At 37.3% G+C, this 8,390-nt stretch overlaps 1 long non-coding RNA gene across 1 annotated transcript; it reads left to right on the top strand.

Annotated features, from left to right (window-relative positions):
* Positions 1 to 4,079: 4,079 nt before the first annotated feature.
* Positions 4,080 to 7,385, top strand: LOC131180230 (uncharacterized). Its single transcript, XR_009149032.1, has 2 exons — positions 4,080 to 4,476; positions 7,055 to 7,385. It is a non-coding gene; the product is annotated as an uncharacterized LOC131180230 (long non-coding RNA).
* The last annotated feature ends 1,005 nt before the right edge of the window (positions 7,386 to 8,390 follow it).

The following is an 8,390-nucleotide window of genomic DNA, read 5'->3' on the forward strand; positions in this document are numbered from 1 at the left end:
GGACAGCTTGGTGCCCCAATTTTTGAAGCCAATTTTTACCTAATTTTGATCATAATTTGGTGAGGTGTTCTTCATGAAAATTTTTCATTTGGGTCTTAACTTTATTTTACTTTTTGAATTGCCTAATTTGGAGCTGTGTAGCTGTTTACATTACTGTTCACCTGCAGTTTCAGTTTTGGCAGATTTAACGATCCAACTTCATTTAGCAATTTGATTAAGCTAAGTCCATAATTTGGTCTAATGTTATTCATACGAAATGTTCTACTATGTCTTAGGTTTCCATCGGCTCAAGAATCGCCTAAATTGAATCTTTCTAGAGAGAGTTATGGTTATACAAAATTTACTGTTCATATGGTCAATCTGCAGATTTCTAGATTTTCTATAGATTTGGTGATTCAATTTTGCTTAGCAATTTGATTGGGTTAAGTCTATAATTTGGCCTTAAGTTCTGCAAATGAAATGTTCTACTATGTTTTAAGTTTTTGTCGGTTCAAGAATTAGCTAAATCAGAGTTTTCTAGAGAGAGTTTTGGCCATTCAAAATTTACTGTTTACGTGCCTAATTCTGTAGATTTCAGAATTTTGTCTCCAAGTTCAAGCTAAGTTTTAGGCAATTTCTGGGCAGTTTCTAGGTTAGGTCTCTTCATAAAAATTCTAGCCCTATGTCTTAAGTTTAATTTTCAATTAGTTTCACACCAATTGGAGTTGTGTAGCTTAATTTATGGGCTTTCAAATACACTAAACTCAGTGTGCAAATTCTGCCCTAGGTTCAAATTTTCATTTCTTCAATTAGTCCCACTAACCAACCTCAATTCACATTTAATTCATCCAAAATAACTATAATTTAGCATTGACACATCAATGGCACTTCCTAGCACAAGCCCCACAATTTTCAAACACCAAAGTTTGTAATTTTCCCTAATCCTACCATTTCATTACTTCCATTCATCAACCCAATGTGAATTCAATCTAAAAAAACCTCAAATGATCATAATTTAACAATACACACACCAATTCACTCTCTATCACCCAAGCTTCAATTTTCCGATGAGCCCTAATCTCCCATAATTAAATTTGTACACATTTCATGCAATTTCTTTGCCCCAATCATGTATACTACTTTAGCTAAGCTTAATCTCATCATCAATTTCATTCAAAGACATCAAACCCTAAATTTTCTCCAAATTGGCCAAAACCCTAGTTTAAATTCCATGCATGTTTTTCATGCTTTCTCATGTAAATTCATCACACCCAAACTTGATTTAAAGCATATTTGGTTAATCAAGCATGAAAGAGAGAGCTTACCTCACTTGATAATTTTTTTTACTTTCAATCTCTTCCAAATCTTATTCTTCTTATTTCAATCTTTACTTGGATGCTTAATTAAGGTTTTTCTATTAATTTGTTGGAAGAATAATGGAAGAAATATGGGGAATCAAAGGGTGAGAGGACTTGTGAATGGAAGAGTGATGGAGATAAGAGAAAGAGAGAGGGAGAGAGGGAGATGGGTGGCGGCATCAATGGGAGAGGAAGAGGGTTTATTCCCTTTTTATATTTGCCCCAAATTTTGATTTATTTTAATTCATTTAATGAGTTGTCCAAAGCCCATTGGTCCCTTAAATTTTAATTAGGTCAAAAATGGAATTTAAATTCTAGATTTTTGCCTCTTTTATTTTCTTTTCACTTTTACTCTAATTTTTTCCTCAATATTTCTTCATAATTTAATATTTTATTTTCATTTAATTACATGGACATTTTGTTTAAAATTCAACTCTTAAAGTGAATTGACCAAAATACCCCTCATCGGGTCATAATCCCCTATTTAACAATACCCAATGAGTCCTTAAATTTTTTTTTTGGGCCATTTAAATTTTTATTGTAGCTATCTCAATTAATTTCCCCTTTATTTTTGGTCCTCAAGGTGTTCTTTGAATAGCACTAGTCATAGACCAAAAATTATACTATTCATAACTCAGAGGTTTGGGGTGTTACAATTCTCCCCTCTTTAAAAATAAATTTCGTCCTCGAAATTTACCTGGTTTTATTTTCTGAATAGCTGTGGGTGCTACCTTCTCATGTCCTCCTCACACTTAGATCGGTTTGTAGTGGTCTTTATTGATGATATTTTGGTGTATTCCAAGACCAGGGAAGAACATGATGAACATTTGAGGATTGTTCTGCAAACCCTGCGAGAAAAGAAGCTGTATGCTAAGTTGTCCAAGTGTGATTTTTGGATGAGTGAGATCTCCTTTCTTGGACACATAGTGTCAGTTGAGGGGATTAGAGTAGATCCCAAAAAGATAGAAGCAGTGATGGAATGGAAGCCTCCTAGAAATACAACTGAGGTCAGAAGTTTCTTGGGGCTAGCTGGATACTACAGACGATTTGTGAAGGGGTTCTCTCTCATAGCTGCTCCAATGACCAAGTTGTTGCATAAGAATGTGAAATTTAGCTGGAACGATAAGTGCCAAGCCAGTTTTGAGAGGTTGAAGGCTATGTTGACAGAAGCACCAGTGTTAACACAGCCAGTGTCAGGAAAAGACTTTGTGGTCTATAGTGATGCCTCGCATAATGGGCTAGGGTGTGTATTGATGCAAGAAGGGAAAGTGGTTGCCTATGCTTCCAGGCAGTTAAGGCCACATGAATAGAACTACCGTACTCATGACACAGGAATTAGCGGCAATCATCTTATGCTTGAAGATATGGAGGCATTATTTATATGGTGAAAAATGCTACATTTATACAGACCACAAGAGTCTAAAATATTTGCCAACCCAGAAGGAGCTCAACCTTAGACAAAGGCGATGGATTGAGTTCCTGAAGGACTATGATTATGTGATAGATTATCATCCTGGGAAGGCAAATGTAGTGGCTGATGATTTGAGTAGGAAGTCCATCACAGCTTTAAGATCACTAAATGCCTGTCTGTCCTTAGCTCAAGATGGAGCTATTTTGGCTGAGTTGCAAGTGAGGCCAACTTTGCTACAGCAGATACAAGATGGGCAGAAGGCAGATGAAAAACTAATGGCCATTATGGCTAAAATTCCTGAGGGGAAGGAAACTGAATATGAGGTGTAAGCAGATGGATGTTTATACTACGGAGGAGAGTGTGTGTACCGGATGATGGGAAAGCGAGGACTAATATTCTGAATGAAGCACACACTAGTGTTTATGCTATGCACGGGAGCACAAAAATGTATAATGATTTGAAGCCTCATTATTGGTGGCACAGTATGAAGAGGATATAGTGACTATGTGACTAAATGCTTGACATGTCAGCAAGTTAAGGCAGAACATCAAGTTCCATCGGGTTTGTTACAGCCTATAAACATACCTGAATGGAAATGGGACCGGGTCACTATGGATTTTGTTAGTGGTCTACCTCTCACCCAAAGGAAGCATGATGCAGTGTGGGTGATAGTGGACAGATTGACGAAGTCAGCACATTTTCTGCCAGTTAGGACTGACTACTCACTAGAGAAGCTAGCAGAATTGTATATCAGTGAGATAGTTAGGCTGCATGGAATCCCACTTTCTATCATATCTGATCGAGACCCAATGTTTACATCAAGATTCTGGAAGAAGTTGCATGAATCCTTGGGTACACAACTCCATTTCAGCACAGCTTTCCATCCTCAGACGGATGGGCAATCAGAAAGAGTAATCCAGGTAAACAACTGAAACCAATTGAACTAATGCAAATATTGAACTGAAATGATAATAATAACATGAAATATATGTCAGGTCCTTGAGGATATGCTGAGGAGTTGTGTCATTGAGTTTGAGAGAAGTTGGGATAGATATCTTCCACTGGCAGAATTTGCATACAATAATAGCTATCAAGCTAGCATCCAAATGGCCCCGTATGAAGCACTGTATGGGAGGAAATGTAGAACTCAGGTGTCTTTGGACTGAATTAGCGAAGATAATTTGGTAGGGCCGGACACAGTGAAACAGATCGAGGAAAAAGTGAAAATAATCAAAGCTAACCTGAAGATTGCCTCCGATAGACAGAAGTCTTATGCCGATCTGAAGAGAAAAGAGATAGAGTATACCTTTGGTGATAAAGTGTTTCTCAAAGTCTCACCATGGAAGAAAATATTGAGGTTCGGAAGAAAAGGTAAGTTGAGCCCTAGGTTTATTGGCCCATATGAAGTCATTGAACGTGTGGGACCAGTAGCCTACAGGCTAGCTTTACCACCAGAGCTGGATAAGATCCACAATGTGTTCCACGTGTCTATGCTAAGACGATACCGCTCAGATCCTTCACATGTCATCTCCATGGAAGAAATTGAAGTACAACCGGATTTGACATATGAAGAGGAACCCATACGAATCCTGGCTCGGGAAGTAAAAGAGTTGAGGCATAAGCAGATTCCACTGGTGAAAGTGCTTTGGAAGCACCACAACACCGAGGAGGCAACTTGGGAAAGTGAAGAGATGATGAGGCAACAGTTCCCTCAACTGTTTGCATCAGGTAAATTTCGAGGACGAAATTTTTATTAGAGGGGAAGAGTTGTAACATCCTCACTTTAGCTAGTCAAATGCATCTCTTGTTGATCGGTGTCTGTCCGGACAGCTAGAATGTGTGGAAAAATATTTAAACTAAAGTGAGGGACTATAATTAACTCAAATATTAATAAGAAAAATTTAGCAAAAATTTTAGAAATAAAATACAACCAAGTTAAATGAGCCGGTGCCCTAGCGATGGGTAACCTAGTGAGAAGTTGCGGTTCTCGCAACTAGGAGCCCTAGACCCGGGGGAAAAATTATAAAATAATTTTTGAGACTCCAGAGAAGGGTTATTGAGGTTCTTATGGCATTAGAATGCCAAGAAAATACTTAGAAAATTTTTTCAATCGGTACAGACAATTTTGGCCCGTTAAGCCAAACAGAGGGCATTTTGGTCATTTCGCCTTCAGAGGTGATTTTTGGCCGACTTGTCCAGTTAAGTAAATAATTATTATGACATAAAATGTGAATAAATATTACTAAAAGTTGAATTGAAAATGAGTAGAAAAGAAAAGAAAAAAAAATGAATTAAATGGGAATTTATGACATCACATGATGTCATTAGTGTGCCTTCACCCACTCAAGTGTTGACACATGGCATAAATATGTTTAAAAAGACAAAATGGGCTGAAAAATGAGAGAAAGAAATCAGATTTCCATTGCCTCTTCTTCCTTGCCGTAAACCAATTTTCCCTAACCTCCATGGACAAGCTTTTTCAAGCTTGATTTTCCCTAGCTTGCACACCATAAAAGCCCTAGTTGTCTTCACAAAAAATTCACCCCACACCTTGAGGAAGCTTTGGGCAGCAAAATCTTGAAGAAAAATTAAAGTTTTGGTTGGCTTGGATTTGAGCTAAAAGAGGTTAGTGACCAAAACCTTAAATTTAAATTCAATTCCATGTTTAAGCATTATATTGGTGATTAAATGACAAAGAAACTTGATGAAAGACATTGGTATGCCATCCCTTATTTTTGGCAGCCATGGTTAGGGTTTGATGGTGTTGAGTTTAATGAAGTTAAAAGGGTATTGGGGCTGCCCACAATGTGTATTTGCTAAGTAGATTGAAGAAATAAAGTGAAAATGCAAGTTTGATAATGTTGAGTTAGGGTTTGGAGGGGGGAAAATGAGACTTTGATCTTGTGATGATAGAAGTAAGTTTTAATGGTCAATTAGTGACCATTTGGTTTGGTTTGAACCAGAAATGAAGTGAATTGGGTTGTGGGATTTGAGGTTGGAGTGGCTGCCTTGGGTGACCTGCAGGTGTGGCTGTGAGTCCAGCCTATTTGGACAGCCATAACTTGAATTGTAGAGGTTCAATTGGTGTTTGGCCAATTAGACATAAAACTAGACACATAATGGCACAACTTTTATGAAGAAACCATGCCCAGAAAACCAAACCAACTTGACCAAAAGCTTGCCCTAATTCGGGTGACCTGCACTCTGCCTGGGCAAAATGACCAAATGAACAGTATTTATTCATTTGGCCATAACTCAATGTAGAAAGGTCTAATTGACTTGAAATTTTACCAGCAACAAGGTGACATATAGACCAACAACTTTCATGAAGAAACCTGACCCAAATTATGATCATAACCTAGTCAAATTGCCAACCAAACTTGAGACACCAAATCTGGCAGAATAAGTTTTGCCCAGAATTTTGGAATCTGCCCAATCCGGCCAGTTATGGTGTTTAGGGCATAACTTGAGCTACAAAACTCCAAATGGAGTGATTCAAAAAAATAAATTCATCTAGATAAAATAAGGAACAACTTTCATGTTGATCACTTTTCCAAAATACCACTGCAAAGGTGACTAATGGAACAGTAAAGTTAAAGCATGAAAACTGAAAATTTTGTCTAATTATCATTAAGCTTAGAGATGGTGTTGGCAACCAATACCAACAAGTTTAAAATGTAAAATGTGGTATGTTGATGATATTTAACCTAATTTACCTATTGTCAATGCAAAAGTCAACATTTTGGTTGACTAATGAAATGAATATTAATCATTAAAATTTCAATTTCAAAGAATTACTCAAATTAAAAGTGTTAAATGCCCTAGTAGTCCTAATGTGATTGGTTTGGATAGGTTGGCATGCCAATAGGGTTCTGTTAGCAGTACTGCATATGGCTTCATGCCGTTCTGTATTTCATGGCATCCCATGCCATTCTGTAACATAATAGCCTTTGGCTATGATAGTGAGTTGTTATACTTGGGTTTAAGCCCTGATAATTATTACAGCTTATTAGTACATTACATTGCCACAAGGAGACACAATGTGACGGATGGTGTGATGGTCGAGGTACTTAGTACCTGTGCGGTTACCGTTTATCGATCCGATCCAACTAGTATAGGTTACTCGGGCAGTGTTAATAAATCTTACTCAACTTTAATCGAATAATATTGCAATAAATATTTGAAATTTAGTCCACCCAAAAATGTAAACCTACATTCTGCATATTTTATTATATTTTATTTTATTCTATTTTATATTGTCACCACTAAGCAGAATTGCTTAGCGCGTCGCTTTTGCCACGCGCAGGTACTGGAGATTTAGCTGGGGAGTCCAGCAGACCGCATACTGGGTGAGCCATCATATCTGCACTCAGAGTTCAGAGTCACCTCACATTGCAGTGCATTTGGTAGGACATTAGGCCATCTGGGATATTTTGATATTTTGTTATTTTGTATTTTGTAAACTTTTGTTATGTACATTATAAACTCATGTACTTATATTTTTGCTGTAATTATCTATGAACTGTGTTCAGAATTAAATATGAGTATTTCTCATTGAACTTGGTGAATATGAGTTGAATGTAAATTTTGGAATACTGAATTGATTTGAGAAATGATTGAGATTGAGATTGTAATTATATTGGGAGTGTTTTTAAACAGGTGCAGAAGAACTGTTTTCCAAAATATAGCCGGCACTCTGCCGGATTTTCTATAAAATTTGCGGTAAATATAGATTTTTTTCAAAAATTGTAAATAAATAAATAAAAAGGGATAAATTGAAATTAAAACATGAATTGATGTTCCGACACACTGAGTGGCATAACTTGCTCGGCTACACTGTAGACGGGTAAGGGGTGTCACAGGCCAATTCAATTAAAGGCAAGTGTGTGTCCCAAATCCCTTCAAACTCAATCACATAATCCCGAAGCATATCCTCCAAAATCTGAATGATCCTTTTAGATTGGCCATTTGTCTATGGATGGAATGCTGTATTGAAGCTCAATCTAGTTCCTAAGGCTTTTTGGCGACTACACCAAAATCTAGAAGTGAACATTGGGTCTCTGTCTGACACAATAGACACTGGCACTCCATGTAACCTCACCACATCATCAATGTACAGTTTGGCCAATCTTTCCAGGCTGTAATCCATCCTCACTGGCAAAAAGTGTGCAAACTTTGTCAATCTATCAATAATAACCCAAACTACATCATGATTCTTTTGTGTACATGGAAGTCCTGTCACGAAATCCATAGTGATTCTTTCCCATTTTCACTTGGGAATTGGCAATGGCTATAGCAACCTTGTAGGCACTTGGTGTTCTGCCTTTACTTGCTAGCAAGTTAGGCATTTGGTAATATATTTGCAATGTCTCTCTTCATTCCTCTCCACCAATAGTGCTCTTTCACACTTCCGTACATTTTGGTTCCACCAGGATGCATTGCAAAAGGTGAATTATGTGCTTCCTTTAAAATGGTCTGCCGTAGTTCAACATTCTCAGGAATGCACATTCTGCCCTTATATAACAACAAGCCCTCATCATTTACTAATAATTCTGGTTTCTTGCCATCCTAAGCCTCTTCCATCAACTTCACATACTTATCATCCTTCTGTGCAACTGCTTTAATTTGTTATGCTAGCATTT

This window comes from Hevea brasiliensis, chromosome 5 (genome assembly GCF_030052815.1).
Source record: "Hevea brasiliensis isolate MT/VB/25A 57/8 chromosome 5, ASM3005281v1, whole genome shotgun sequence".
Lineage (NCBI taxonomy): Eukaryota > Viridiplantae > Streptophyta > Magnoliopsida > Malpighiales > Euphorbiaceae > Hevea > Hevea brasiliensis.